The 18017-nt window shown below is 39.9% G+C and overlaps 1 protein-coding gene across 3 annotated transcripts in view; it reads right to left on the minus strand.

The window, feature by feature from the left end:
• The window catches only part of SOX5 (SRY-box transcription factor 5), a 631122-nt gene extending 615257 nt beyond the window's left edge, over positions 1–15865 (minus strand). For all 3 annotated transcript variants that reach the window (XM_051632715.1, XM_051632706.1, XM_051632698.1), the window contains exon 1: positions 15695–15865. The gene's annotated coding sequence lies outside the window, so the exon portion shown is untranslated. The remainder of the gene's footprint in view (positions 1–15694) is intronic.
• Between the last annotated feature and the right edge of the window lie 2152 nt (positions 15866–18017).

Consider the following 18017-nt stretch of genomic DNA (forward strand, 5'->3'; position numbering starts at 1 on the left):
GCTGTTTTGAGTGAAATGAATGTGTGAAGCTATTCTAATATCCCCCAAAGTCAACAGCCAACACGGAGCAATATGAGCCCCATCACTTTGAGGCGTTAGCTCCAAAATGCTTAGTGGTTTGGTTTGTTGTTGTTGTTTTTTATTTTTTAATTGGGCATTTTGGTTTAAATCCTGCTTTCTGAGTGATGAATGTTTCGATTAATGCAACTCAATTTCAGCTTGGTATTTTGCCTAGTTCCCTTCAAATTGAAGCAATTATAGAAAAAATTAAGTGCTGCAATAATTTTAAACCTCTCTATGCTCTGCTCTGCAATATTATCAGTGTACTTCACTTTTTTTTTAAAAGGTGCAAGCTCTTCAGCAGTGCTTACTATTCAAGCATGCAGTCTACAAACTGATTAAATATTATCAGACAATTTAAAATCTTTACGAGAGCTTTGGCTTTCCAACACTGAAAGCAAATGCTGTGCTAAAGTCAGATGATGCTATGACATGGTATGCTCCAAACAAAAGAAATACTAAAATTATTTTCAAACAAAGACAATCTCAGGCTTCATATATACAAGAGCAGAAATAAGAGCCTCTTCACGACGGAAGGGTGAATTCTTTCTTCTCAGATCATGAGCCAGAGAACTTAGGCCAAAGTCCTGCCAGACACATGTGTAGACCACTGCATGCAAAGCCTCATCAACTTCCACACTGGCACGAGAGTACCAGTAAAGCTCCTCTCCTTGCAAAACAATTTGTGTGACTGGGGCTTCAGTGAACACACATTTTACTCTGAAGAAAAACGAACCACAGGCAGACAGAAACTCTCATCTGAAGGGCTGCTGAGGTTTGAAATTACTACTGTCTTCGCAACACAGCAGTCAGAATACTGCTACTCTTCTTATGTCAGGAGTTCACGTGTGTGATTAAATGAGCTCTGGAGCAGGAAGTTATTTCATCTTACGCACTTAAATGCTACCTTAAAGAGTCCACTTTTACAAATCCACTGCACTTAATCATAATTTTGGTACTCTTTTCATGTAAGGTTCTCCGACTAGATATAAAGGTGATAAACCTACACATAGAAACCTTATTTTTTTCTTTCTACTAGAAGAAAAACACTGAGGCAAAGATTTTGTTTTGGCCAGTACTGTTAGTACTAGTTTGTTTTGCTAGTACTAGAACTCAAAGAAATATACAGATACAGACCAATTAAATCAATGCTTTCAGTGCAAGGCTTGGCTTCTTCCCATATGTTACACTTCATTTATAATTTAAAAAAAATACTGTATTACATATGATGGCACATTGACTACTAAAAACTAGGCTTACTGCATCCTCTAACTTATCTGTACTAAAACTATCCCTCACATTATTTTTTAAACCACTCAGTTAAAAACAGTAACATAGCTACAACAGCTCCTGCCAGTGCCAAATGTCTATTATTCCTTGCTTAAAGAGAGGGGGAAAAACCAACACAGGTTATCTTGTTGTTTTGTTGGGGTTTTTTTGTCCTTTTAAATACCATAAGAGCAGTTTGTAGGCTCAAGGGTAAGTTTTTGATTGCTCAACAAACGCCACTACATTCCACACAGATTTCTCCTGATTGACCTAAAAAGCAACCCACTGGAGATGGGGCAAAGGCTGATCAGCCTAATCAGTTTTTGTCCCACATACCACAAGTTTTTCCCCACATGCCACAGGAGCACCACTCTATTGCAGTATGTGAGAATCCGTCCTGTCAGACAGACAAAGTGTGCAGAGGTAACTTTTGACCCCACCCTCAGGCATCTGTGTCTGAATATGAATTCTCCACATTTAAATCCACCACCTACTGCCTAATCCAAAAATCAGCACTTATAACTATGACACACGTTCTTTTTACCATGTATTTCAATAAACACTTACTGAATAACCCACGTCAGGGAAAGAAAAAAGGACAGCAAGAGAGGAAGGGAGAGATAACAAATCTGCATTGACGGTGGCATGTTTTGTGCATCCTCCCTGTATCCGTTTTCAAACCTGTCTTCCCTTTCTTTGCTCTTTGGAGTCATCTTTCAACCTGGACCTTAGTGGAGTGAGAGAGATGGGCGTCAGTGCCAGGGTAAGTGAGTCTGAGCCTAACCAGCCCTTTGCAAAACACGAATAAAACAAGGACAGAGCGAGAAAATGAGGGGAATTAACTAATAAAAGGACAGAATGAGAAAATTACCAAATGGACGAATAAAAGAATGACAAAATGATAAAATTAGGCAAATGGATGAATAAACGAATGACAGAACGAGAAAATGAGGCAAATGAACAAATAAAAGAATGACAGAATTGAGAAAATGAGGCAAAGGGATAAATAAAAGGAGAGAAGGAGAAAATGAGGCAAAGGGACGAATAAAAGAATGTCAGAATGAGAAAATGATGCAAAGGGACGAATAACAGAATGACAGAACGAGCAAATGAGTAAATGGATGAATAAAAGAATGACAGAATGAGAAAATGAGGTAAAGAACAAAAAAATAGAATGAAGGAATGAGAAAATGAGGTAAAGAACAAAAAAAAGAACAAAGGAACAAGAAAATGAGTAAAAGAACAAATAAAAGAACAACAGAACATGTATCAGCCATTCATTGTAGTGAACGTCAGTCATGGATCAAGGGAGAGTAGACACCACAGTGTAAAGGTCTCACCACAGATCAGCCTGCCAAAAGGCTGCAGGAAAACATGTTCTTTCTACTACCCATGCCAAACGCATGAACTTAGGAATGGTGTCAGGCATCAGGTGGACAACACAAGCTGGCATCCAAACAGCGCAACTCTTCTCATTTGCAGCAAATCATGAGCTCATTGGTAGAACTGCTCTCAATTTTGTGTCAGAGAGGATGGACTTTACTGACAATGTCCTCTGGAAAGGTGCTCAAAGAAGTAGCGCTGTATCAAAATCTAGTCAAATCTCTAACAGTAATTAACAGCAGTCCCAAGCCCCACAGCTGCCTCCCCAGAGCCTCTATGGCAGTTCTGTGGTTTTGCAATCATAACTTGTCTTTCTTAAGTGCTATTTTCTCCTTTTTGATCTGTGTAACACCCACAAAAATATCAGAGAAAACAATGAAACTGACTGTACACTAGGGACTGGGTTATAAAAAAGCACATCAGTCTCATTCTGCTCCCATTGACGTCAGCTATAAAATTCCCATTGCCTTCCTGGAAGCCAAGGGATGCCACTGAGGATCACTTTTGAAAACAGCAATCGAAGAACAGTCAAATGCAAAAAGATAGCAAACCAACAGATTTTTCTTTTCCCTCCTGTTGCTTCTAATTGTAGTTTCGTTTCACTGTACCCATCATCTGCATGCTGCTTCAGGGAAAGGCCCCCAGGACAGAATGGAGGGGTCAAGGCCCTTCGCAAGTATGGTTAAATTGATGCTATTTCTGCAACACAGCCTTCTCATTTGGCCTTCAACTGGAAGGGTGTGTGTGTGCCCACAGTTTATTTAGTTCACTTCCTATTTATTCCTGTACTGAAGTGCTCTGATCACCCACACTGCAAAAAAACCCTCTAGTTTTCTCCTTGACTCCCTTCTGCAGTAAATTGTGAGGACCCTCCAAGGGGAAAAAGTCTGCTACACAAAGAGCAGATCTACATGTAATGCCAAATTTGGCTCCCTCAACCTTTCTGATGGACCTCTCATCCTCTAAGACCCACAAACCGACAACCCAGAACATGAAACACACAACCCGAACTGCAGATGCAGTGGGGTGGAGAGGGAGCTGCAGTCTTGATATGGCAGTCTAGTCAGTCATTACAGGTGGTGCTAAGAGGAACACAGTGACGGCCAAGTCCAAAACAGGAAAAAATAGTTCTTAACAACAAGCATAAAATACTGGTCAAAGTAGGTCCTGAGCACTTTAATTGGTATTTTAGATAGAGGCTTTCTTAGGTACTCCTCCATCCCTTCCACAGCACCAAAGGGTGCTGTGTACAAGTGTACAACACTTGTACAAATTAAGTTATTTTGTAGTATTTTTTACTAGCTATTACATCCTGTTCATGAGTCCTCAGCTACGTCAAACAAATAGCTCTAAGACATTAAGAGTGTGAAAACATGGTGACATGCAGACACACTCTAAACCTAAGAAAGCATTTTAAGATGGAAGGAAAAGGGAGTTTACATTTTAAAATGCCCCACTCGTGCCTGATTGGACCCAGCTATGAAGAAGAGATAAAGATGATGAAGGAATGAATGCAGGAACTTCAAACAGGATTGGAGTAGAGGAAATGAAGCCTGAAGTTCAGATCCCCATAACCCTAGAGCTCTGTGGCACTTGAGTCCAGCCAGGACCACAGAAGTGCTCTGAAGAGAAAAAGGATTTTAAGTGCCAGTGTCAATGGATGTCTTCTGAAATACACGAGTCAAATTCCACAGGCCAAAGAATCCATAGATAATATTCACATGAATTTACTTGCATTGCTTAAACTACACACCACACTAGACCAAGATGCTTCTTTCCCTCCAGAAATACAATTATTTTGGTCAAACATGCAGACAGTGCATGCCTCATGTTGGAAGCTTTTTTCAGTATAATTAATAGCTGATGTTAAGAGCTGACATCTAAATCAGTTCTTAATATTGACTTTTTAATTTACTATCACAAAGCTTACTTAGATGAGACAAATCTTTCTTCCTTAGTTCATGTTTATGCACCAACAAGATAAAGGCACAGACCTAGAAATCTTCATAATGTGGAGAGATCTCACTGAAGCTGAGAGCCATGTGGAATGACAGGCAAGACTGCAACTACTGTCATGTACTAATCTCTGTAATTAGCTAACTGAACAGAGCATCTTTCACATTGTCCTGCAGTTTCTCACGGGTTCTTTCTCATGCTCACAATAAAAATACGGATAAGAAAATCTTTGCTCATCTTTGGGAACATAATGGACTAACTTTTATCCAGGCCAAATCTTTTCCCATACTGACAGCTCAAACTTGATTTATTCACCACTAGACCACTGAACTCCAAAACAAACCAAGGGCTAAAAAAATCTTTGTAGTAAGTACTTTTGGAATACATTTCCACTCCTCTCTCTCTCTCTCTCTTTCCTTCTCTCAAAATCAGGTAGAAGAACGGTTCGAGAGAGCACACATTATTTACAGGCAGTAATATTTTATGGAATTTCTCAAGGTGTTAATTGAAAGTTTTAATGAATGTTAATCATCTGTCATTTCATTGGCAGTCCCCGCTCTGCCATATGCTTAACTTTTACACCTGTACAGATTTTCCAACCAGTTCTTTTAAATTGTTTTACTTTTTCAGTGCAGTATTAGTATTAATATTTAGGAAACAAGCCAGCTGCAATCAAGACTGCAGTTGTCTGCAGTTTATTTACTACACATAAACCCTAGTCCTGGTGAACTACAATAGTACAGCATCACTGTACTAGCACTAGTCTTGAAATATTTGTATTAATCCAGTACTTAAAGAAGATGCTGGACTGACACCCACAAAGACCAAAGTACCACAGAGCAGCACTAGTTCAGCACTCACAACATCTGCATAATCCTTGTCCCAATTTTATATTGTCCCAATTTTTCTCCCTTGCCTTCCTCCTGACTCTCCCTCTAGATCACCAGGCAATTGATGCAAACCCCAGCGGTCATGTTTCAGTTCTGTTCTTTTAAAGTAATGTGGAGATTTGTTTCTGAAGGGACTGGACTGAGGAAGCACAAGCATGCAAGTTATGAGTTCTATTTTTGACTTGACTGCAAATATTCTGTGTGAACCAAGTCACTCTCAGCACACATGGCACACATTTAAGATGGACATACCTACCAGGCTTCTCAGCTTTTACCCTTTCCAACAGGGCTCTCATCCCCTCTGCTCAGTACTACAGGCAGATCGTCAAAACAGGACTCTTTTCCTTCTACATCTTAATCAGCAGTAATATAACACTAATATCGATCATTGAGATTTAGCATTAAAACAACACAGAGATGAATTAATGCAGCTCTAAACTCTTGTCTTTGCTTTTTTTGTCATCACTACAAAATGGTTTCAGCGCTAAGACCAATCAGTAAGATCAAAGCAAATGCTACTGTTGCAAAACTGGCAAAAGTGAGAAAATGGAGAAAAGTCCATTTAGGGTTTTAAACTTGGGAACAAATAACAGGCAGACTACTGTACCTCTTGATAATTGGGCTGAAGATGAGATGCAACAGAGACAAAGGAACAGAGCAGCAAGGACTGCAAGCCCCAATATGACGCAAAGCTTTATTAGCAATCACCAGAAAAGGGGTAGGGGAAATTTTCATGTTATTCTTAGGAGAAACCTGTATGTGCATAAAAAATGTTCCAGAAAAAAATGCAGAGAAAACTACTTCTGAACAGTCTTATCAGAGACCTCAGTATTTTAGACAGACAACACAACCCAGAACATAGGTGATGCTTTGTCCACACTGGGAGGTGAAGAGTCCTGCCAGCTGAGCACAGATGATTTCTGCAGCTCTTGTAAGGAAGGAAACAGGGAGGTAGAAGGGTCTCTGCTCCCTGCCCTCCTGATGATACAAGCAATGAAGCAAAATCCAAAGGAAGGGGGCAGATTCAGAGCACTGATGAGGAATACTCCTTTCAAAGGCACAAATCTTCAGAAAGAAGCTGTTGAGCTATGCCCAGTACAGAAATTTGTGCAAATTTTCATCACTCCCTCAACTGAATTTTGAGGAAAATTATCCCTCTGCTAATTTTACCTAGCAAAAAGAATTATCTGAAAGTGTTATCTTCACTAAATGCAGTTCATTATTCTCCATGTTCCTCCATTTCCAACTCCACTACATGGAGAATGGGGATATAAAGAGGTGCAGTCTCACCTTTCTTCTTTGGTTATTATGTACCCCATGGAACACCATAAGGTGAAAGATCTTCTGTGTGGGAGGAACACACAACCTCAGAGTCTTTGTGGCCCCTTTTAATCATGCATTCCAGGAAGTTCCAGAGTTTCAAATACCCATGAACTTTTTCTATTGTTTCGGAATACCTGGTGCTTTCCTTAAAGCCTCAATGCTTGTGATCACATGAAAATCTCAGCTTCTTTTTTTACAGCGCTGAATCTTACTGTTGCAAATTTAAAGAGCCTGAACTATAAAGGCTGAGAACCAGAGCAAATAAAAAGGAAATCAGACTCAGAAAAATCAGAATTGCTTTTAAAACCCCATGATGCATGAGGGCTTTAACAGTAAACTTTTTAACACTATGGTTGGACAGAAACACTATGCAGATGATTTTGGACAAAGGACAGAGGGAACACCAAAAGAACAAAGTGTACAACAGTACCAGCTAACTGGAAAGTCTGGCTTTCCTCTGGCGAGCTTAGTCAGAAGTAAAAATGCAGAATATTTCCAAACGTAAAATGGCGTAACAATACAGAAGGCAACCCAGAGTGAAATCCTTTAAAATCTATCCATTCAAACCACTGCTTCTAGAGTATAATTATTAATAATGGTACACAGTACGTGAGGAGTTTTGAATTGAAAACCAGTATAGAGGTATTCTATTAGGCCAGTTACCATGTGCCACGAAGGCCCAGAAATATGCGCAGAAAAAGAAAACACTCCTTCTCTTACTATCCCTTGTGAATCCAACTAATGTACAATGCTCATTTTCTATGTACCCTAGTTGCTATTTAAACAGCTGTTCACTGAAGAAAGACTGTTTAAAATAATTTAGAAAGATAAAGCTACCTATTGCAACTATTAAATAAAACTGCTAGGAATTTCCTAGAAACAGTAGGAAGCAAGTTCTTTATTTTCCACATCATAAGACTAATAACACTAACAAAAACCATGCTCATTACACTACTGCACATTTTACAAAATGAATTTGGATTCCTGAAAAGAAATACAAATGGAGGAGAACTGCCAAATGCGCTGCAGATTCAGGTGTTATACATGCAGCGCTGGGTCTTGAACTGGGATGGACTAAAGGGCACGTTTTACTCACTCTCCAGAAGCACTTTCCAGAGTATCGAAAGTGGAAATGAATTTGCATTTGCTCAAATGTAAATGGTATTCATGAGAGCAAAAAGAAAATCTCAGAAGTTAGGCTTATATATAGCATTTTCATGAATCTGAAAGGGGTATTTTGACATCTTGTTTTTTTGAGCGTTATGTTCCTGTTCCGTTGATTTGCAATGGGGAAAAAAATATGTTCTCACTAGTCTCAGATGCTGATGTCCAATTAGTGAGGTGGATCAACAGTCTAAATGCCATAAGCATGCAGCAGAGACCAAGCTAATAATCTTTCATGCATGTATTCTTTTCGGGGTTTGTGCTTGAGCTTTCAGGATACAGCAAGAAGGGTGCAGCAGAGAAGCGTCAGGGCTGCAGCAAGAGCTGAGGAAGGAATACAAGAGGAAAAGGAAGGAAAGCTCAAGATGCAAGGGAGATATTAAGAAAAAACTTCAGCAGAAAACTGAGGGGAAGCCTGGATCTCAGCCTCAGACCTGATGTCTTTCTTTCCTGTCCTGTCACATCGATGCAACAGTAACATAAGCAACTAATGGCTCCACTGGACACGAAGCCACCACATGCAGCCAACGTTTGCTCCCAAAGCCAGTACTTCCTCTATGATTACTCTTACTTCACATTACTACAGTTTACATAGACTATTACTACACTGCACATAGGTGAGGACTCCGCTGCACTACGTCTTATATAAAATAAAAAAGAAATACTTTGCTTCTATGCATAAGACTTAAACATTACGAACTGTCAATTGCTACGTAAGCAAAATGAACAAATAACAGCAATGACATGCTGTAAAATACATGTATTTATAGACAAATTTACATTTTACAATTCACTTGTGAAAAATTCTCATGAAAAACTGATCATCTCTCTTGAACTGAAAGGCAATAAAATCTTTTATATTTTAGATGTTATTCTACTGAGAGCTTGACAATCAGTTTTGCATGAAAGAATACCATGTTTCCACTTTGCTTAGGCCACAGCATAATCCTTCCTAACTGTTCTATCTTCAGGGCATGTATGTGTAAATGCTGTCTAAAGGTAAACTTCAAGAACTAGTGGAAAAAAAGGAAATATAAATAATCCTTAACATTTTGAACACATTTTATAGCAACTATTTGCCCCCCAAGTGCACTTGGCCAAAACACTCTCCTGTGTTAAGCCTATGATGTGAAAAAACATTTCACTCTTATGTGGTATCAAGTGTTGTGTTGTTTTTTTCTTGTAAGTATTTTGATAAGCACTGGCTTTTCATCACATATTGCAACACCTGCAAAACACTTGACATAGGAAGTCACTTGATACCCTTTGATATATTCAGGCTCGAGGAACTGCTGTTGGGCACTGTGAGCTAGGCTCCTGAGATGAGGACATCACTGTATGAACAGATTTTCTGTAACCTCAACAACCTTGTAGTGCTTCCCTGAACATGGAAAGGGATGAAAGGCTGACATTCCCTATGTCTTCCTTAAGATACGCAGGAATCTCCCTAGAGGAAATGGATCTGCAAAAGATGCCACGAGATCCTGGATTTGGCCTGTCTGGTGTTTTCATTTGAGGTGACACCTGAAGTATTGCTTCCAGTTTTGGGCACCTCAAGAGAGATATTGAGGTGCTGGAGCAAGTACAGAGGAGGGCAACGAAGTTGGTGAAGGGCCTAGAGAATCAATCTTACGAAGAACGCTTGAAGGAGCTGGGAATGTTTAGTTTGAGGAAGAGGAGACTGAGGGGAGACCTCATCAGTCTCTACAACTACCTGAAATGACATTGTAGAGAGGCTGGTGCTGGTCTCTTCTCACAGGTAATTAGCAATAGAACAAGAGGGAAAGGCTTCAAGCTGCAACAGGGTAGGTTTAGACTGGACATTAGGAAAAAAAATTCACAGAAAGAGCGGTCAGACACTGGAATAGGCTGCCCAGGGAGGTGGTGGAGTCACCATCCCTGGATGTGTTTAAGGGTCGTTTGGAAGTGGTGTTGGTGGATATGGTTTAGGGGAGAACTTTGTAGAGTAGGGATGATGGTTGGACTCAGTGATCCCAAGGGTCTTTTCCGACTTGAACAGTTCTATGATTCTATGCATAGTGACTGAGAACTAGAAATATTTTAATGGTCCCCAAATTGGAAGACACTTCTTAAAAATGATCCCTTAAAAGATTCTGCACAAGGAAGATAATCCTTATAACTACCTGACTCTACTGCAGTTAGACCATAAAAGAAATTGTTTTATCGCAAGAGAATTATTTCCTACAGGAATGTTCTCTATTGGCAGTGACAGGGTACTGAAGGAGTAAATCTAAGTAGACAGCTACTATAGAGGATTTTAAGCAGCACCATCTCTGCTATTCCTGTGTAACAGACAGGGAAACCGAGGCAGAGATGTGCTAAGGAACACATCTGAGCCACCCTCTGCATCAGTGGCAAAGCTGAGATCAGGCCAATCACCATGATGTAATGGCAGCCAAGGAAAAGAGAAAACAGAGGAGCTTCACCACTCGAGATGACAGGAAAGGAATTAATTTTCTGATGTGGTGTTTTGTTGATTCTTTTGTCTTGTCATGTACAGCAGCAATAATGTTGATAGGATTAGAGTAAACTCACAGCAAACAACTCTTATGATTATTAAGCATCTCAGCTTCAATTTGATGTTTCATCATCTGCCAACCTTCCACATCAAAAATGATTTTGTGTGTATTTGAAACAAAAAATTTACAAAATATCAGTCTAGAATTTAAAACACTTCTTAAATATGTTTTAGAAGTACATTTAAAATGTCACTGAAGCTAAAGGGAAGAAAAAGCCTGTCCATTGCTCTTATGCAATAACTAATTTTCATTGGGGTCCTTATTATGCATTAGTTTCTATGGAGCGACAAAACACAACTGCATCTAAACTATTGTTTAAACACATTTCCTGCATATGCCAGAACAGTAAAGGCTGGAAATATGTGTAAAGGATAATACACAAAATGTAGCTAAATGTGTTCTATATTGTGGATCCATAATACAGAATGCAAATGATTCTGACTAAGCATTCACAGGAGACAGTCTTTAGGGTGCATGCTGTGAATGTGTATTATGAATAATGCATAAAACTTGGCTAAATCTTAATGAGTCCATTGACATCCTATGGGGTCCACAGGAGCCTCAGATCCCAAAGCATGTCAGTGGCATATTATCCTCCTCCCCCACTTCATTTAAAAAAATACTTTCTTAAAACAAAGGAACTTATAACACAAAAGAAAAAAAAAACCCTAGCTCTGATTTAACTCCCTTATGATGGCAAATGCAGAGACAGTTACAAAGTCTGACTTCCTTCACCCCATTGTGCCTAGATGTTCTATGTGAAACCAGGGCACTATACAGCAGTTCTGTAGTGTTGCATCAGGTGTGAGACAAGTTACTTCTCCTGCTCCCAGCAACAGGGTCTTCACACACAGAGGAACAAGGACAAGAGGTGACAAGAATCCCTATTATATTTTGTTTCCATCCCCCTTCCCTAATTCCCAGATTCTGTAAGTGTAGTAATTAATGTATAAGAAGACTACAGAACATATGGGAAAAAAAAACACCACATGTATAGTTAATTACTTAGCCAGAGCTACTCCAAAGGAGTTAAGTGCACACGCTAAAGGACATTGGCAATGGGTGCAGTCACAAGGACAAAGAACCTGACCAAATAAAAGTGTCTCATATTTACAGCTTGTAAATATAAAAACATAGTAAGAAAAAAAATTTCAACCTCCTGAGTGAAACTGTAAGGTTCTAACATTCTATCTGAGTGTACAAGTATACCATACTCAGCAGGAAAAAAAAGTGTTGGCATCGAGCCCCAGCTCCACTTAGAAGTGCGAAGATAGTTTTTGTGTGTCATGTGCTTGGAAATAAATTAGATTTTTCCTATAGTAGAAATATGAAGAAAAATAACTGATTAGGTTCTTATTTACTTAGGTTTATAAGTCTTCAAAACCATACGAATGGTAATTAATTCTTGCAACACCCATGTGTGATGGTTAAGTCTACATCCTTAAACACAAGAAAACCGAGGAATGAAAGGTCAAGAGAGCTACCCAGCACACCAGAGCACTTCAGCAGCAGAAGGGCCTGCAGCTCATGCTCTCCATGCTCTCCGCCATGCACTCATCCTCTACACTTGACATGGTGAATGCCAGTCTGCTCGAGGACCACTTTTATGCTCAATCAGGCAACTGCAGACAAAAGCCAATGCAACTCTAGATGAGCAGGGCTGAAACCAACTCAATACATGTCACCAGACCTGACTGGCTCCGCCCTCTCTATTCCCACAGCATGCAAGCCAGTACACACATGTATCCCCCCAAGCACACTTACCATATGTCCAACACAGATGGCCTTCTGCAGGCCAGCAAGCCAAGGCAGACCTGTATCAGGGACTAGGCAGGACTCCTGTCCTCTCCCCACCAGACCCCACCGCTGTGCCCAGTTAAGACCTCACATGTAACACACTGTGCCTACACCCCTTAGAGGTGGAAGACCAGTTGAGCACTTTTCACATCATCTGCATTTCAGCACCCGAATCTGCCAGACTAAAGCAACGGGGAACCCTAGAAATTCCCTTGTTTCTAGAGATGGAGCAAAGATGACAGGTTCCCCAACAAGAACTGCCCTTCCATCCAAAGGAGGGGTTGGGGAGAGGAGAATGGGGCACAGGCCTACAGGCTGGGCAGGAGGCAGGCTGCAAGGCAAGAGCTCCTCCATTCCTGAGGGCATCTGCACAGGCAGATGGAGGAGGTCCAGAACAAATTTAGGACAAATTCGATATAAATAAGTTCTGTACAAAAGAGCGGGAAAAAATACCAACTGCCAGGAAATCCAGAAACACAAGTATTTTTAAGTTTTGTTAAAATCAGCTCCCGAATGTGCTTCCAATGGAAAAATCTATACCAGGGATGAAGAAACTATCTGGGTGTTCAGTATGCATTTCTGATCTCACAAAAAAAAAGTATTTTTTTAAATCCAGCTTTTGCCTTCCTTGTTTCTACTTCTTACAACAACAACAACAAATCCAAACATGTTTTGTTTTTTGTTTTGGTTTGGTTTTTTTTTATGTGAAAATATTCAACAAGCAGATCCTTGAGGAAGGTAACTGATGAAAACAGCTCAACTCGATCTGCAGCAGAATCTGGCATGAAATGAACACAGAGAGAGCAGGGACACACACGTGATGATCTTTGAGCGTAGTGTATGTTGGACTGGATGATCTTTTCAGGTCCCTTCCAACCCCTAAGATTCTGTGATTCTGTATGATTTAGGCAAGAACACACAATCTCATTTTATTCCATGACAATTATCTTTTAACCACAGGTGTAATTTTTGTGCAGCTATAACTGTTTTGGTTTTTTCTTGTTGGTTTGTAAATTTGCCCTGTATACAAAGACATATATTTATATACGCACATATATATTCTAACCAAAGGCAAAAGCCAGGCATTCAGAGGAACAATACTGTCAAACTATATTACCTCTGCAACCTATCCTGCAACTATTTATACTGTTAGGTATCAGCAATTGTTTCCTTGGTTCCTCACCCCTCCCGGACACCATAAGAATAACAGAGAAGGAAGTCTCTCACTAGCACTTTCTTTCTCAGCAGGAAGTTCAAGCGTTTTTGATATCCATTTTGATACAAAACCTAAATTAGGCCTCTGGAAATAGGTAATGCATAAAAAGAAGCATTTTTGTGCCACAAGATTATTATTATAGGTTACTGTTAACCCTTGGGAGATGGAGGTGAGTCCTGCAGCTCCCTACTGGGTTGAATATTTGCTGAGAAATCACAGGAGCTACCTAAGCAGATATTTCAGGTGTGCTTTGTGATAAAGAGAACAATCCTGTTGACCCATCATATTCTGACAGCCAGTTTGAGTGCAAAAGCATCACCAGTTAAACAAAAGGGATCAGAACAGCATGCACATGCAGCAACCCCCTTGTGCTAACGGAAGATTCAAAAGGGGCTGGGTACAAGGACAACTGTGGAATTATTAACACAGACATAAAGAAGAAAAAAAAAAAAAAAAAAGGCAGTACTACATTTGGGAACTAAGCGAAAGCCTCTTAGCTCCCAAAAATTCTCCCCTATTGCAAAGTTTCCACTGGGTCACATATTAAAAAGTAAAAAAAGAGAAATACATTGTTCAAAAAGGAAAAAACCAACACAACAAACAACCAACAAAACCAGAAACCTTTAAACAATTTGTAGTTTTCATTTTTCAAATCACTGCAAATGAAAGTATTTGAAAATATTTATTTGAAAATAAATCTGCATGATTTATTCCAGCTTTACATTTGTGAATCATAAAGTTATACAAATCATAAATGAACTTTTTTTCTTCAGAACCACCATCATCCCTGAAGCTAGGAGAACTGGTCCATAATTCAGCTTCTGAGAACCACATTACCTTGCACTAAAGCTACACCACCTCCTGTTGTGATACATGTTGGCCCAGCATTACTCATTGCTTGACTTACTTCCTTGGCAAAACGAGCCATACCACAAATTCAATCTGTTATCTGCCCACACGATTTAATTTGAGTTCAGCTTATCCTAAGTACTTCTTTCTCCTTCAAACATGCAGACTTCAAAGGGCTATAAACTGTGGTCTTAAGTGCAAAAGCAATTGCATGTCAGTAAGTTTTCTCTAAATTTAAATAAATATTTCAGTAAATGATGGTCACTACTTGTTAAGGCTGAGAAAAATGGAGCCTTGCTGTACCCTGAAGGTCAAATTGGATCTCAGAGTCTCACACATCCATTCAAAACCCTGTGCATTGTATGCCTTGAGGAATACAAAGGAGAAGCATTCCAATAACTCTGTGTACTTGCAAGGCAGACTGAGGTTCTCTTGATAAATTTTAAGCTTTTTATCTCCTTCACTCAAAATACCACATACTTCATAATTAAAGGGGGATGTCCTGTGGAATAGATGATCTTGAAGAATGGTCTGACTATTGCACCGATGACCAGAGCACAAATCTTTGCACCCACATGTGGGCAACCATCCCCACCAACATCCTCCGTCAACAGTATAGTTCACATGAGTTACAATTCACTACCCAGAATAAGGAGCTTTCTGTTTGGCCTAGAGATTTGCCTGCCCCTATGAAGAGGCACAGGGAAGAAAAGAAGCCAGAAGTCCTTGCTGCTACTTCTCCACTCTAGTCATTAGGTTTGGCACATCTCTTCCCAGACAGTACTCTTTGTTTTAGCTGTTCTGTCATCTGCACATTGCATTTGCTCTGTTGTGCAAGCACGGCTATTTCCTAAGAGATAAACAGAGATCACCAAGCTCACAATGCCTGACACAGAGTTCAGATTCAAGCTAGGGACTAGAGAGCCTAGTCCCTGTCCTTCTCATTTGCAAATGTGAAGGGAACTCTGCAAGATCCGAAGGGAAAAAGAGGGAAATCATTTTCATTAAGGAATGGGAACAAAATATTTTCCTCATTCTCACATTTTTGCTTTTTGTTTGTTGTTTGTTTTTTTTAATGGCTATTTAAATCATCTCTGCTTATAGACAGCCCCGCTTCTTCAGCAATGGAAAAGCAATAGAAGCTTTTTGTCATTTGATCCCCCCAAACGTTTTGTAATTTAATGTGAGCAGGCTCCTCACTGGGCTCCCAGACAAAAGTTTGCCCACATGCCTTTTGAAGTACATACCTGTTTTTGCCTTTCGCTGTTAAGTTCCTTTTGCAGCTGCATTTCCACGAAATTGTTTCTACACCCGCTTTCCCCTGTCGTTTCTATAGTCTTCTCAGAGGTGGATTCATAGCTGGGTTTCGGCAGTCACATTTTCTTTCTCAATTGATGGTCCTTTTTATTTATTCTGAAGTTTCCAATGTAAACCAAACAGGAACACCACCTTTCTAAAATTACTACTATCCCACTGTCCTCCAATGTAACATTAACAAGAGGCAATATTCTCCAAAGCTATGAAGCATATACTGCCCTAAATTACATTGCAGTTGCTGCCCTGAGCTTGCACATTTTTGAACAGGAAGGCTCCCAGGGATCTCTCTATCCGTTCTGACTGTATTTACTGCTTTAAAATATTTTTAACCCAGACAGTGAAGTGCCAGCCTAGCAGCCCTTCATGCTAATCCTAGCCTGGGTGGCTGTTCTTAAGGGAAAGCATTCAAAAATTGTAGCAGTGCATCAACTTTGACCCTTTTCACTTAAAACATGAGACTTCTTTTTTTTTTAAGGGAAAAAAAATTAGATTCCAGAGGGAATCACTGAACTCTGACCTGCTTAAAATTAGTTTTGTTTTTAGTGCCTGCGTGGTGACTCAACAGGCCAATTTTCCAGACACTTAAGACTTCTCTGCTCCTGAAGATTCCAGTTCAAGTCCTGGACTCGCTGCCTGGGGTCGGATCAGAACACTTTGTTCCATGGCTTCAAGCAGTGAATTCCCAGATCGCCGTACCCTTGCCAGATGCTGGCATGCTTGGTAATAAGTAGGGCTGTAACCGAGCTAATTCCTTTTTTTTTCAATCTGTTAAGAGTTTTGCTTGTAATTCATATGTTAGACCAAAAGAATTTCCCTTCAAAATTCAGCAGTCAAGAAATGTTTATACAGCTCTGATAAACATTTCATGATAAGCTGGATTCTTTCAGGGGGGAGGGGGAAGATGTGTACTTTGGTCTTCAACAGTGCAGCAAATAACTCTCAAATAGGGTCTGGCTGAGTGTATCCGTCTCACTGGGAGTAGCTGATTTGATTTTTTTTAATCTGTCACAGGCATTACGAACACTAAATGAGTCACCATAGACTCCTATGCTGCAAAAAATAGCACCACAATGCTTCATTTGCTCTTCAACAGGACTTCAAGTGTAGTGCCTGGTACCAAAAAGCCTTGTTTGATAGCAAATTAAAAAATCCCAGGAAATGAAACCCCAACACAGTCTTGGACCAAATTATTTCCTGCAGAAGGTTAACACGGCCCAGCAAAGCAAAGCTCATCTAGGAGCAATAATTTTCCTCAATCTCAACAGAGTTATTTCTATTTAATGTTATCATTCATGCTATTGCATATATTTCATACCTTTCATCAAAGGATCTCAAATGATTTAACAGCCTCAGAAACCTCCTGTAAAGGGAGAGTAATTTTATCTGTATTTATAAGTACTGAGGAATTAAAGCAAAAAAAGATGCTTAGAAACTTTGGCCATGAGGCAATAAAGAGCCAGACCAAGAAACAGAACCTAGGTGCTGGTCCATATTAAATGGCATCTGTTATATTTCCATTCCTGTTTCACAGCGATTATGGAAAGAAAAGCTTTGCCAACATCTATAATCACTTATTTGACAGCTGCTAACCCAATGAACATGAAGGCAATTTATACACAGTGCCCTAATCTTCCTGAATTTGATCATGTATGAATACAGCACTAGTACTCGTTCCAATGTAATTCTGGGTTTTTCTTAGAATGTAGCTTTATTCCTTTTTCAGGAAGAAAATGAGCCACTAAAAGACAGAGTTTTAACACGCAGTCATCAAGATGCTGTTATCACAAATACAAAAAAATGTAAAACAGTAATAACACAAGCAATAATGCACACTGTTTTCTGTCAACAAAATGTCTGTCTTTTGCCCAGAAAGCCCTCCTTCAAGCTATACAAGAAACCTCCCCAAGACAGACAGGCCTGGCCTTACACCCTAAGAGACACCAGTCAGTACAAGCAAAAGGAGAGGAAATTCCATGACAACAGAAGATTGCACTGCTTTATGAGCATCCTCCATGCATTTAATTTTGAGATCTGCATGCCTCTGGCACATACCATCCTCCATCCATTTAACCTCATGTCTCTGATGATCACAGTTGCCACAGGACCCTTAAAATACCCAGTGAGGTTAAAAGTTGTGAGCCTGCTTCACTAGAGACCAACCTGCCAAAATCAACAGTAGGGTCTATTGCAAAGAAGTAACTAGAGCATGGTGGTCCATGGTAGATGGCTGACAGCGTGGTTCCTCTGGCTGAG

The sequence above is a fragment of the Apus apus genome, chromosome 1 (genome assembly GCF_020740795.1).
Source record: "Apus apus isolate bApuApu2 chromosome 1, bApuApu2.pri.cur, whole genome shotgun sequence".
Taxonomy (NCBI): Eukaryota; Metazoa; Chordata; class Aves; order Apodiformes; family Apodidae; genus Apus; species Apus apus.